Source organism: Podarcis muralis, chromosome 12 (genome assembly GCF_964188315.1).
Source record: "Podarcis muralis chromosome 12, rPodMur119.hap1.1, whole genome shotgun sequence".
NCBI classification, from domain to species: Eukaryota; Metazoa; Chordata; class Lepidosauria; order Squamata; family Lacertidae; genus Podarcis; species Podarcis muralis.
In genome coordinates, this window is record NC_135666.1 from 9,901,139 (window position 1) to 9,916,225 (window position 15,087).

Here is a 15,087-nt window from a genome sequence, read left to right on the forward strand (position 1 = left end):
AAACCTCCAAGGAAGGAGAGTCTACAACAGGCACAGGCAAACTCGGCCCTCCAGATGTTTTTGGACTACAGCTCCCATCATCCCTAGCTAACAGGCGGACCAGTAGTCTGGAATGATGGGAGTTGTAGTCCCAAAACATCTGGAGGGCTGAGTTTGCCTATGCCTGGTCTACAACCTCCCGAGGGAAACAGTTCTGCTGACAAACAGCTCTTACTGTCACAAAGTTCTTCCTGATGTTTAGTTGGAATCTCCTTTCTTGAAGCCATGGGTTCGAGTCCTGCCCTCTGGGCTTGCACCGTAATTCCGTGACACATACAAGCCCATTTAGGCTGCAATCCTATCCCTCACTGAGCTCTGTGGGGCTTACTTTTGAGCAGGCAAATACGACTGTCCACCGAATAGCGGATGGTGCAGAATTAACACGTTCCTTCTGCTGAACCTGGAGTTTTGACAGCTCGGAAGGGGCAGTCTCTCGCCCCCCCACCCTCTTTCGCACACATTCCTTGCCAATGGCCCCTTGTTTGAGACAAAAGTCATTGTGCTTGTTACATTTGGCCGGAGAGAGAAACCAGGATTGGGGGTGGAGGGGGGTGGGCAGGCAGGGGAGATAATCGTGCTTGAAAGAATGCCGAGCTGCTATTCCTGGTTCAAAAATGCAAAGGCGAGTGACAACTGCGGGTGGCATTTTGGGATGTGGGGGCGAGAGGAGGTTTGCCTTCCAGCGGGCAGCTGGCGAGAGAAGCCCAGTTTCATTCCTCTGCAAGAGACCAGGGGGTTGCAGGAGGGAATGTTAAAGAGCTTTCAGAAATACAATGCGTGAGCCGGTGGTATTGTTTGGAATTATCATCGCATTGCTGGCGCTGAACGGAGCGTAGTTATCCAGACAGGCAGAGGGTGGTATTTTAAGGCTGTGCATTTTTTTTAACTAAAAATGAATGGAAAATGAAATGTAATGCACCCAGATTTGTTTTGGATGCTGAAATGAATTGGTAGCTGCAGGGGGGCAAGGAGGATTCAAAACAAACGTGAAAAGCAACTGCGGATCCATTTCCCTTTCGTTCTTCACCTTTGTTTTACGCAGGCTGCACCATGCATTTAAAGCGCTACCCTATTGCTTTAAACAGCCATGGGTCCCCCCAAAGAATTCTGGGACTTGTAGTTTGCCAAGGGTGCTGAGAGTTCTTAGGAAGCCCCTGTTCCCCAATTGAAATTATCATTGTGGTTTAACACTCAGTCCATACCCTCCAACATTCCTCCCATGAAAATAGAGACATCCCAACCATCATTTATCTGATGAAAATAGGGACGTCTTAAGGAAAAGCGGGACATGGCGGGATCAAATCAGAAAACAGGACGGCTTCTGTAAATCTGGGACTGTCCCTGGAACATAGGGACACTTGGAGGGTCTGTCAGTCTCTCTTCTTGGGGAGCTCTGGGAATTGCAATTATATGAGGGGAACAGGGGGTCCGTTCCATATTAAGCACCCCCATGTCGCTGGGCACCAACTCTTTCATCTTGCTATGTAATATATTTCTGAAGCCAGCAACGAAAAGACTGTGTGATGCCCCAAGAGTAGAAAGTCTCTCCACGCCTTCCTCTCTTGTCTGTGGATAGTTCAGTTTGGCCCAGGTTGGGTTCTAATTTGACCCATGAAACCGTTTTCCCCAAAACTTGATTGCAAGGCCAATCCCTGCAACATGCAGGCTTGAAGCGCCTTCAAGGTGATGCCTTCAAGATGGCTGAACCATGGCACTTCAAAGCACCATACAGGGCCTTTCCAAGCCCTGGGCGGTGCTTTGAAGTCATGATGATCAGCACCTGAAGTCACCCAACCGCCAGATCAGGTTTCCACTCATTTGATGCAAAACCATCCACTCTCTAAAGGTAAAGGGACCCCTGACCATTAGGTCCAGTTGTGGCCAACTCTGGGGTTGCAGCGCTCATCTCGCTTTATTGGCCGAGGCAGTGGCGTAGCGTGGGTTGTCAGCACCCGGGGCAAGGCAAGTAATTTGCGCCCCCTAACCCGTGGATTTGCGCCCCCTAACCTGTGGATTTGCCCTAACCCCAGATGTTGCGCCCGGTGCGGCCGGCCCCCCCTGCACCCCCCCACGCTACGCCACTGGGCCGAGGGAGCCGGCATACAGCTTCCGGGTCATGTGGCCAGAATGACTAAGCTGCTTCTGGCAAACCAGAGCAGCACACGGAAACGCCATTTACCTTCCCGCCGGAGTGGTACCTATTTATCTACTTGCACTTTGACGTGCTTTCAAATTGCTAGGTTGGCAGGAGCAGGGACTGAGCAACGGGAGCTCACCCCGTCGTCGGGATTTGAACCGCCGACCTTCTGATCGGCAAGCCCTAGGCTCTGTGGTTTAAACCACAGTGCCCCACCCGTGTCCCTTATCCACTCTCTAGACTAGACCAATTATTTGCAGGGAGTTTCCATGTGTAGCTGTTTCAGCTGGGACTGATGGGAGTTATAGTCTCTGGAGAATCTCTGGTTGGGGAAGAGTGGTCTAAGGCAGGGTTCCTCAAACCTGGGTCTCCAGCTGTTTTTGGACTACAGTTCCCATCATCCCTGACCACTGGTCATGCTAGCTAGGGATGGTGGGAGTTGTAGTCCAACAACAGCTGGAGACCCAGATTTGGGGAATCCTGGTCTAGGGTCTACAGAGCTGCCCTTTGGATTCTTTAGCTGATTGTAGGGGGTGGACTAGATGATCCTTGTGGTCCCTTCCCATTCTACAGTTCTTTGTTCTGATCACTCCATCACACAAGAGGTTTCGACTGGGCGCCTTCCAAGATCCCCCATTCCCAACTCTAAAATTCCACGCCACCATTATTCGGGTAATTAAATCACAACGACGACAATTAAAATAACACCCTAAAACCACAATATGAGATGAAACACAACGGGGGCAGGCGGGAAAGGTGTATGTCGGAAAGACCACCTGTCGCTTCAGGCTCTGAATGGCAGAAACCCCTCCAAGATTTCAGGAAGAGTCAAAATGTGTGTCTGGAGGGTGGGGTGAAAGGCCAAATGTTTGTGGAAATAACTGGCTTTATCCATTTTTCAGTGGATTTGCCCGAGACCTGAATCCAGGTCCACCCTTCGCATCTGAGACCAGTTATGCCACATCAAAAGATAGACCAGCTTCCAAAAGCATCAGGTCGCAACCTGGATGTGACTGTTCACCAGGCCAAAGGAACACGTGCCTGACTACAGAAAAATAACAATGACCACCATCCGGCAGAAGTTTTGGCTCCACGAAGAAAAGCCAAGTACGTTAATCTGGCTTCGCTCAACGAGATATTTGACCATCCCTAACTCCCACCTAAATCCACAGATTTAGCTTCCGTTAGCTTCCCCTTCCCTTTGCAATATCTCAAGAAATGACTTACGGAGAGTTCCCAGCAATCTGCAACGGCAAGTCCTGGGTTGGTGTCTTGGAAAGTCCGGGCCGTTGGAATATCCTAGGGAGGAGAGACCTGCTCCACGCTCCGATCCTGGCTCTGAGTGTCTCCAGCCGGCCCCTCGCAGCTGATTATATCTTGGAATCCTGAGCTATGTTGGGAGGGTGAAAAGGCTGGTCTATTTTTAGGGGGCAGGCGCTGCTATTCCATCAGGCTGAGTCAATCACGATTTCTTGTACACCAGTATGGGAGAAGTAGAAGGAGCCTCAGCACGTCCTACAAAATTCGCGGTGCCAAGAGGGCTGACTCAGTCCATGAAGCCCCCACTGCCGCCTCCACCCTCGGTAAATCGTAATTCGGTAAGGGAACAAGCACATCGGGGACTAGGGACGCTTTGCTGAGTCATGCTCTGAGGCGCCGTGTCATGACGACGACGGCACCACGTCAAATGCACCTTGTGAGATCAGAAACTAATTTCTGACCATTAGCTCAATCTAAAGGGCAGTTAAGCCCAAGGTCTTGGCCAGCAGTGGTTTGTTTTGTTTGTTTGTTTGTTTGTTTTTTGCCCCCGTCCAGCCCAGGCCATTGGGACGCTGGTGGCGCTGTGGTCTAAACCACAGAGCCTAGGGCTTGCTGATCAGAAGGTCGGTGGTTCGAATCCCCGCGACGGGGTGAGCTCCCATTGCTCAGTCCCTGCTCCTGCCAACCTAGCAGTTCGAAAGCACGTCAAAGTGCAAGTAGATAAATAGGTACCACTCCAGCGGGAAGGTAAACGGTGTTTCCGTGCGCTGCTCTGGTTCACCAGAAGCAGCTTAGTCATGCTGGCCACATGACCCGGAAGCTGTATGCCGGCTCCCTCAGCCTATAGAGCGAAATGAGCACTGCAACCCCAGAGTCATCCGCGACTGGACCTTATGGTCAGGGGTACCTTTACCTTTAGCCCAGGCCATGGGAGGTCTCTATCTCATTTTCTCCTGACAAGGGTCCCTCGAACTAATATAGGCTGTAAGACAGGCATGGGCAAGGTGCCTCTGAGCACGTCAAGACCGGTGATCTCGTACCCTCCGACGGGACGTGGCCCAAATCTGGGACACCATCTTCTGGTACCGAAATCCTCCACAAATTGCATGACACACATGAGATTGCGGACCCAGAAAAAAAACACTTTTGGGGGACATGGTGAGATTGTGGACCTGAAAAAGCACTTTTTTGGGCACAGTGCCCCAAAACACATGTTTTGGGGGTGCTGTGCGAGACTGTGGATGTGAAAAGGCAAGATCTCAGCCCCAAATGAGGTAGTTGACAGGTATGTGCTCTTTTCCTGGTGTGTGTGTGACATGTAATAATAATAATAATAATAATAATAATAATATAGCTCGCCTTTTCCCCAGAGCTGGACTCAAGGTGAGTCCATACATAGACTAAAGCAACACAGATAAAATACAAACCGCTAAAAACATAGAAAAGATCACCATTAGTAAGTAATTAAACTCTAACAGAATTAAAACAATATTACACAAAGCAATTGATTAAAATACAAATAATAAAAACAGTACAGCACTATTAAAGCTCCCTCCTTCAAAACAGTACAGCACTATTAAAGCTCCCTCCTTCAAAAATGGTCAGTTTCCAAAGGCCTGTTGGAATGAAAGTCATCACCTGCCAAAGGAAGAGCAACAAGGAGGGAGACAATTTGGCTTCTCTAGGGAGTGAATTCCAAAGTTTGGGAGCCACCACCGAGAAGGCCCTCTCCCACTTCCCCACCAAGCATTCCTGTGAAGGTGGGGGGGACGAAGAGAAAGGACTCCCCTAAAGATCTCAGGGCCAAGAAAGGTATGGGAGAATATGGTCCTTCAGATAGCCTAGGCAAGTGGTGTCCAAACTTTTTTCAAAGAGGGCCAGATTTGATGAAGTAAAGGACCGTGGGGGCCGACCAAAGTTGTTGGGCTTTTTTTAGGATTGAAGTTGTTGAGGGTTTTTTTAGGATTTTACCCCAGGAAAAAACGCCACAGTCGGATTAGGCCCCCAAAACAGACTTTGGACATGCTTGGCCTAGGCTATCTGTTTTAATCTGATTTTATATCAACTCCTGATTTTAATTACATGTTGATTTGTTAAAATATCAGTTTTTAAACTTTGTCTTTTATTTATTTGTCCTTTATTACAATTTTCGTGTTTGCTTTGTTTTATTTGTTTTGGAAAAGGTTGGTTCTATACATTTTGTTAAATCCAATAAATAAATAAGCCTTGGGAAAATGAGAAAACAGAAGAGGCAGCAAAAACTGTCCGCTCCGCTCATCCCTACGCATCTCGTAGCTATGTCACAAATGTGTCATTGTGTCACCCGGTCTTGTGACAGCCGAGCTCTGGGTGACACTCGGGTGACCAAACATTTGAGGAGCATTCTTGGGAATGGAATGGCTTTTCCCAGTGTCAGGTGTCATCACTGGCAAGTGCATTTAGAGGCCTGGGGGCTGGGAAATGGTGCTTCCCCAAAAACGGAAAGGGTGACCTCATGCCGGTGGATTCCTCTCCCCTGCAGATTCATTCACCTTCACCCCGGACACTAAACAACAGCACACAGAAATGCCTCCTTCATGACAATTAGCTTATTTATGGATGTGGTGCGTCTATCGCCTTTCTGCATAAAAGGTATGCCTCTGAGGCCACAGCCACCTTCCCTTCGCCTTCCATAATGCAGCTTAAATAAAGAGCCATGAATAAGCAGTCACCCCCCTCCAGGGTGAGAGAGCCTGGGCCCGTCTCAGGCTTTCAACATAAAAAAAAACAAAGGTCAAACTTTTGTCGTTAAAGGCGGAGAATAATGAGAAACCAAAATATGGAGAAAGAAAAAAAAATCAAGAAATAGGGAGACAGAAAAGATAAAGAGAAGAAGGTAGATAGAGATAAATAGATGATAGATAAATAGATAGACAGACAGACAGACAGACAGACAGATGATAGATAGATAGATAGATAGATAGATAGATGATAGATAGATAGATAGATAGATAGATAGATAGATAGATAGATAGATAGATAGATAGATACCGGTAGATAGATGATAGATAGATAGATGATAGATAGATAGATAGATAGATAGATAGATAGATAGATAGATAGATGATATAGAGAAATAGATGATAGAGATAGATAGATGGTAGATAGATAGATAGATATAGATGATAGATGATAGTTAGATAAATAGATAGATATATGATAGATAGATAGATGATAGATAGATAGATGATAGATAGATAGATAGATAGATAGATAGATAGATAGATAGATAGATGATAGATAGATAGATAGATAGATAGATAGATAGATGATAGATATAAAAAGATGATAGATAGACAGACAGATATAGAAATAGATATAGAAATAGATGATATAGATGATACAGATGATATAGATGACAGAGATAGAAAGATGATAGATAGATAGATAGATAGATAGATAGATAGATAGATAGATGATATAGAGAAATAGATGATAGAGATAGATAGATGGTAGATAGATAGATAGATATAGATGATAGATGATAGTTAGATAAATAGATAGATATATGATAGATAGATAGATGATAGATAGATAGATGATAGATAGATAGATAGATGATAGATAGATAGATAGATAGATAGATAGATAGATAGATAGATAGATAGATGATAGATATAAAAAGATGATAGATAGACAGACAGATACATAGATACATACATACATCATACATACATAGATGATAGAAAGCTAGATCAGATAGAGATAGATAGATGATAGATAGATAGATGATAGAGATAGATAGATGATAGATGATAGATAGATGATAGATAGATAGATGATAGATGGATAGATAGATATATGATAGAGATAGATAGATAGATGATAGATGATAGATAGATAGATAGATAGATACCCCGCCCATCTGGCTGGGTTTCCCCAGCCACTCTGGGAGGCTCCCAACAGAATTAAAAGCACAGTAAAACGTCAAACATTAAAAACTTCCCTAAACACGATAATGTTAGGCTCCAGACATAATGGTCTCATGCCCCCGTCTCCCAATAGATGGCAATGTCTATTACTTCACTATTACTTCAAAATATGAACCGCCTGAGATATTTTGTTGAAGGGCGGTATATAAATTTAATAATAATAATAATAACACTAATTGCACTTTGCTGTGTTTGGGGGCCCTCCTCTTCACTCTGTTGCAGGACTGGCCCAAGACATTTTGGCGCCTGAGGCAAGCAACAAAATGGCATCCCTCCCCTCCCTGACAGGGAAGAAGGGGTGAGGGAAGATCTACATCAGGAACAGGTGGATAAATCTCTGCACTGGTATCTGCCGTCCCTGTGGGTCTTGCTGCCTGAGGCAGTCGTCTCACTTTGCCTCATGGGTGGGCCGGTCCTGCTCTGTTGCGTGGGGCCATGGACCTCTGCCCCAAAGTCCTGCCCTGATAGCATGGAAAGGAGCAGCAGAATCGTGCCCGACCTTCACACATTCCTCGGTAGCTGTGAACAGGGCAAACAGACTTCTGATGAATGGATGCATTTGGGAGGTACAAATCTTCTTCCACACGCATAGCCACAGAAGAGGTGGCCAAACATGGGAGGGCTATTGCCTTCACGGGCCAACTCAGGGATTATGGGAGTTGGAGTCCAACAATTTATGGAGGACCACAAATTCCCCATCCCTGAATTAGGATTTCTAGGAAAAAGAAACAGCACTTTCGCCCACCAGGTGGCACTCTGAGCTTTCTCAACGGTGATTGCTTTAACGATATTTTAATAGAAACCCCGCCAATAAATTGGTGAGAATAGAACAGCACTTCAATCATAAAAGTCCTGTTGTCTTTTCTAGCAAGATCTGCGGTTGTTGTGCAGTGTGGGGGAACACCAAGATTTTCCTTTTCCTCCTCCCCACCTTGGTATTTTTAATGAGTTTATAAAACTCTTCAAGTGATGCAAAGGTAGAGAAGAGATTGAAGCAAGGGTAAGGGACGTGGGTGGCGCTGTGGTCTAAACCGTTGAGCCTAGGGCTTGCCGATCAGAAGGCTGGCGGTTCGAATCCCAGCGACGGGGTGAGCTCCCGTTGCTCGGTCCCTGCTCCTGCCAACCTAGCAGTTCGAAAGCACGTCAAAGTGCAAGTAGATAAATAGGTACCGCTCCGGCGGGAAGGGAAACGGCGTTTCCGTGCGCTGCTCTGGTTCACCAGAAGCAGCTTAGTCATGCTGGCCACATGACCCGGAAGCTGTATGCCGGCTCCGTCAGCCAATAAAGCGAGATGAGCGCCGCAACCCCAGAGTCGGCCACGACTGAACCTAATGGTCAGGGGTCCCTTTACCTTTTAAGGTTCTTGAGGTGACACGGTTGCTTGGGGACATGTCATTATGCCAAATCTTGACCGGATCATGGTTGGGAAAAGGAAGGATTATCCCCTCAGGGACCAAAACAGATTAGTTCACTCACAGCTGTTGACTTTTCTTGAGGTGCAGGTAGCAGCTGCAGCAAGCATTGTCGAAGGGAGAGGAGATGCCTTCTTTCTCCTTGTGAGTAGCGCTTCCTGGATGGTGACAAAGTGACAAGACAAGGTGTGTTATGAGGCCAATGGGCATGGTGTGAAGTTACTTGCTGAAGTCTCAAGACCTCAGGAAGAAACAGAACACATTAAGCGAGGTGTGTTGATTTCAACAGGTCTAACATTTAGGAATACCGCCCAATTTGGACGATGGCTCGTGGGATCAGGGAGCAGGTCTCCATCTACGTTTGGATACAACTGGACGCCATTTTGAATCAAGGTGGCTGACAAACCATTTAAAGCGGACAGGGATTCACAGAATCATAGAAGTTGGACGGGACCACGTGGGTCATCTAGTCCAACCCCCTTCAATGCAGGAATCTTTGACCGAACATGGGATTCAAACCCACAACCCTGAGATTAAAGAGTCTCATGCTCTACCAGCTGAGCTATGATTGAAAATGGAACCTGGGAAGCTGCCTTAATATAAGTTAGCCCACTGGGTCCACCTAGCTCACTACTGTAAACACTAACTGGCTGTAACTTTCCAAGATTTCAGAAAGGATTTATTATGTACTAAGTTGAATAGGATCCAAAATGCAGCAGTCTGATTGGTCCTAGAACAATAGGATTCAGAATGCAGCAGTCTGATTGGTCCTAGAACAATAGGATCCAAAATGCAGCAGTCTGCTTGGTCCTAGAACAATAGGATCCAAAATGCAGCAGTCTGATTGGTCCTAAAACAATAGGATTCAGATGCAGCAGTCTGATTGGTCCTAGAACAATGCAACAGTATGATTGGTCCACAGGAGCCACCCAATCCAGCTCCAGGTGGAAGTGAATCCGCAACCTGATTGGCCTACAGGAGAATCCCGGAATTAGGCAATCATGTGCGGCCCGTTGTGTAAATAATGTATATAGAGCAGATATTTTGGGAAAACCTTCATTCCTTCGCTACTATGAGCTGAATAAGGTAAAGGTAAAGGGACCCCTGACCATTAGGTCCAGTCGTGACTAACTCTGGGGTTGTGGCGCTCATCTCGCTTTATTGCCCGAGTGAGCCAGCGTACAGCTTCCGGGTCATGTGGTCAGCATGACTAAGCCGGTTCTGCTGAACCAGAGCAGCACACAGAAACGCCGTTCACCTTCCTGCCGGAGTAATACCTATTTATCTACTTGCACTTTGGCATGCTTTTGAACTGCTAGGTTGGCAGGAGCAGGGACCGAGCAACGGGAGCTCACCCCGTCATGGGGGTTCAAACCGCCGACCTTCTGATCAGCAAGTCCTAGGCTCTGTGGTTTAACCCACAGCGCCACCCGCATCCCTTATGAGCTGAATAAAGAGCATGAAATCCACACTCGACTCCGAGTATCTTTCAGGATTCTTGCCCCTGCCTCACGCTCTTTGGAATAAGAAAGGCCACCCACCTCGCTGTCCGATTTGTTTTCTTGCAGGTGGGTGATGATGTCACACTTCCCCTCTCTTCTGCTTTTTCCCTGGGGAAGGAGCAAGGAAGCAGGCTTGGACCCAGCGCTCAGCTGGTGGGTGGCTGCCATTTTCCGGGACGCGACCTGGCTTTTCCTAGGAAGGTCAGCGGCTGATGTTCTGGCAAGGAATCCGCCAAGGCTTGGTGAGGATGCAGCTCTTTGGGAGTCAAAGCTAGCCTGGGAATCACAGCTCTTGTTCTTCACTTCTCTTGTTTGTCGGAGGCTGAAATTCTCCGCGGAACTGCTCCCGGGGCCTCTGTGGTCATTGCTTTGGATGATGTCTGATTCGGGGCCAGACCCATCCGCTGAGGCCTTCTGCAGAACCCTTCTCTCTAGGACCTGAAACCGTAACAAAGAACGGGCTTACCGGCTACACCATATACCTATATATTCTGTTATTTTAGCACATGCCACTGGGGCAAAAGACTCGTCCGGCAATGTTTAACCTTGTCTCACTTCGAACTTCACTCTCCAGTCAGGTGACCTGTTACACTTGAACGACTCTCCTTGCCATGATTATTCATGAACCGGACAGCTATTTTTTTTTTAAAAAATACGCAATACCCATTTATTTTCAACACTATCCGTCCCCCTGAACTCCATATGTGGGTCCAGGTGTGCCAGCTCTAGGGGCCAAAGGCACCTCGGTTCCCTCAATATTTGTTTAAAGGGTGTTGGGCCCCCTAAATCTTGGGGACAACCTGGTGCCTCTGTTCAGATACCAGTGCCCTAAATAATAATAATAATAATAATAATAATAATAATAATAATAATAATAATAATAGTTGTACCTCACCCATCGGCTTCCAACATATGGAAAAACATAATAAAACTTTAAACAGTTTTTTTTTAAAGCTGCCTTTATAGGTCTTCTAAATTCTGAAGTGAAACCCCTGCACCCTTTGAATTTTGTGGAAGAGAAAGTTTTATTTAAATATATATTCTGCAAAAGAAGCAGAATGTCAAGAGGGAGGCAGAGTTTCGGTTGCAGTGCGGTTCGTCTGTGCGTGAGAGGACATTGCTGGGTCAAAATAGCCATATTGATTCGTATGCCGTTGGGGTGAGGGAGGAATAGGTCAATTTATTAAATTTATATACCGCCTTTCATCCAAAGATTTCAGGGCAGTTCACAGTCTAATTTAAACCTCTTCTCGCTCACCTTTGGCTTCTCTTCAGTTGTGGAAGCATTTTCTGATATATTCTGATACCTACAAGAAGGAAAACAGACCTCAGGGAAACAAAAATGAACCAGCCATACCACCCTTAGGACAGGACTGGCCGACCTGTGGAACTCATGGCCACTTGGAGGTGGCATCTCCCATCACTTCTGACCAGTGCTGGCTAGGGTTTATGGGAGTTGGAGTCCAACAGCACCCAAAATTAAGGTTACCAGATTTTTTTCAATGAATCCGGGGACACTTTAATTAATTAATTAATTAATCACTACGCGTTTGGGACATTGATGCTGCAGCGATGGTGGTGGCTGAGGGGCGGCCACTGCCTTCAATTAAACCACCACGTTTCCCCTTTCTCCTTGGCTTCTATCTCCTTTCTCCATGAACCTGGGCAGCCCCTGAGGTGTTGGTTCTTCGGTGGTGGCGGTAGGGAAGTGGTGCGCGGTGGGTCAGACATGGAAGGCGGAGAAGTAGGGCCGAGAGTGGAGGCGGCAGTGAGGCTCGGGCAGCCCGATGCCTCCCTTCCCATCGGAGCAGCTCCAATCCCATTCCTACTTGCGTGCAAGCAGGAGCGGGCGGGGATCCCTCATCTGGGAAGGGAGGCTTCCCGTTGCCTAACTGAGAAATCCCTGCCCCCTCCTGCTTGCACACAAGCTCTGACAGGCAGCTTGAAGGCTCCCTTCACAGCTGAGAGATCCCTGCCCCCCTCCTGCTTGCACGCAAGTAGGAGTTGGGAGGCTGCTCCGATAGGCAGCATGAAGCCTCCCTTCACAGCTTAGTTGCTGGAGTCAGGGAAGGTAGAAGCAGCCCGGAAGCTGCATCTGAGAGCCCCTGCACCACCATCATATGGGGACTTCCAAGCAGCTCCTGAAGCCAGCCAGAGCCGACTGCTCTGGGCTGCTGAGACTGCCATTGCTGCGTTTCCCAGGGACATTAGATGAAATCCGGGGACATTCCGGGGATGGAATTATTCGCAAATCCGGAGACTGTCCCTGGGAAACGGGGATGTCTGGTAACCCTATCCAAAGTGCCACAGGTTCCCCACCTGTGCCTTATGAGAACTACATCTTCCATACAGTGGTACCTCGGGTTAAGTACTTAATTCGTTCTGGAGGTCCATTCTTAACCTGAAACTGTTCTTAACCTGAAGCACCACTTTAGCTAATGGGGCCTCCTGCTGCTGCCGTGCCGCCGGAGCACGATTTCTGTTCTCATCCTGAAGCAAAGTTCTTAACCCGAGGTAATATTTCTGGGTTAGCAGAGTCTGTAACCTGAAGCGTACGTAACCTGAAGGGTCTGTAACCCAAGGTACCACTGTATGTCCCTGCACCCTGCATGCTATTAGCCAACACAAAGGGAAAGGGAGAAATGGAGAGAATTGAACCCCATCTCTCTCCAGCCATTTGTTGTTGCTGTTCCTGGACCACCAGTAATTTAGTGGAAAGGGAAGGGAGAGGCTGTGTTTGGGGTTGTGGAGGGACAGTTTGGGAGCTTTGTGGATTATCTTTCACTTCTCAGAGGTTGTTTTCCCCATCAGCTGGAACCGGGATTAAAACAGAGACTCCGCAAAGCATTTGGTTACTATCATGCTGTCTTATCCAGAAATTCCTTATCCCGTGGCCAAGCTTCTCCAGTAATGCTATTCAAAATAAGCAATGTTCAGCTGAGATCCCCTGCACAGTTAGTTAAAAGTTTCCCTGCTTTTTTTTTTTGCTGTTCAGAAGTGGCATGAGGGTTGTTGACGAATTGCCCCTTATTGAGACTGTTTCTTGGGCTTTAGTGATTGATGCCCTTTCATTTTCACTTTGCGTTGCTTGTATAGCAAAATAACACTTTACCTACCAAGGAAGGTAAGGGGGAAAAGCAACACCAGGAAATAGGTAATTAAAGCCTCACTAAAAAAACACACGCTAAAGGCATTCTCCTTACTGAACCACTAATTCCGAAACGGACTTTCTTCCCACAGGTGCAGCTCCAAAATTCTGTTTTCTCCCCGGAGACTCCGAAGTATTAGACAATCGCTGGGAAGCCCGTGATCTCACGCTGGGACTTCTGTCCATGTCAGCAAATCAGCATCATTGCATCCTCTCACCTGGTGGTACATTAAGAAGAAGCTGCTGAAGGTGCGAATTCAAGGCATTCCAACAAACCAGACATTAAGGAAGGTTGTGCGCTGACGGAGGTGCGTGGAAAGGGGAGAAGGATGGGGAGAGATGTTCAAATGGATTAAAAACCAGTTTGCTCCCGCAAAAAGTACTGGCGGCCACAGACGTAGATGGCTTTAGAAGAGGGTGAGACAAAAACCATGGGCAAGAAAGTTATCAATCTCTTACCATTGGACATGCTGGCTAAGGTTGATCGGAACTAGAGTGCAATAACATCTGTAGGACTCTAGATTGGCTATCCTTGAGCTCAGATGAAGTTCTGAGTTCGAATCCCCTTTCAGGCATGAAAGTTGCTTGGGGGCTGCAAGGCAGTGGCGTAGCGTGGGGGGTGCAGGGGGTGCCGGCTGCACCGGGCGCAACATCTGGGGTTAGGACAAATCCACAGGTTAGGGGGCGCAAATCCACGGGTTAGGGGGCGCAAATCCACGGGTTAGGGGGCGCAAATTACTTGCCTTGCCCCGGGTGCTGACAACCCACGCTACGCCACTGCTGCAAGGCAACTCCCTCCCACAGCCTCCCTGACGGCTCTTTGAGGTTAACGTGGAACCTTTGGAGGTCCGCTTTGAGTGCCTTGGAGGAAGGATGGCATAGACACGGGAGGAAACGATTTATTTATTTGTTTAAGATGGTTAACAGACCATGGTACTTACCTGCCAACGGTTGGTTTCCTAGCCCGCTCTGGAACACGGCAAAAGCATCCTGAAGACTTCTCCAGGTGGGGACTTCCAGTTTCTGGTCTTTTGTCTGGGCTGTTTAGCTGCAGCAACCAGGTGGGCAAAGTCCACTGACTTTGGGATCAAATTAAATATTAAAAGTTAGGCCTTGAGAACAGCAATGGCAGAGCTTGAGAGGAGAGAGAAAAAGCTCGGGTTTTCTTGAGGGGGAGGGGCTTTAGTCAGATCTGCAAACCCCACTACTTGATAGGGATGGGAACTAAAAAGGATTTACGTAATCTCAATCTAGGGACGCGGGTGATGCTGTGGGTAAAAGCCTCAGCGCCTAGGGCTTGCCGATCGTATGGTCGGCGGTTCGAATCCCTGCAGCGGGGTGTGCTCCCATTGTTCGGTCCCAGCGCCTGCCAACCTAGCAGTTCGAAAGCACCCCCGGGTGCAAGTAGATAAATAGGGACCGCTTACTAGTGGGAAGGTAAACGGCGTTCCGTGTGCGGGTCTGGCTCGCCAGAGCAGCGATGTCACGCTGGCCACGTGACCCGGAAGTGTCTCCGGACAGCGCTGGCCCCCGGCCTCTTGAGTGAGATGGGCGCACAACCCTAGAATCTGTCAAGACTGGCCCGTACGGGCAGGGGTACCTTTACCTTTACCTTAAT

The 15,087-nt window shown here is 47.7% G+C and overlaps 1 protein-coding gene across 2 annotated transcripts in view; it reads right to left on the reverse strand.

Moving 5' to 3' along the window:
* XIRP1 (xin actin binding repeat containing 1) overlaps positions 1-3,950 on the reverse strand; it is a 28,158-nt gene extending 24,208 nt beyond the window's left edge. For both annotated transcript variants that reach the window (XM_077936706.1, XM_028749710.2), the window contains exon 1: positions 3,404-3,950. The gene's annotated coding sequence lies outside the window, so the exon portion shown is untranslated. The remainder of the gene's footprint in view (positions 1-3,403) is intronic.
* Between the last annotated feature and the right edge of the window lie 11,137 nt (positions 3,951-15,087).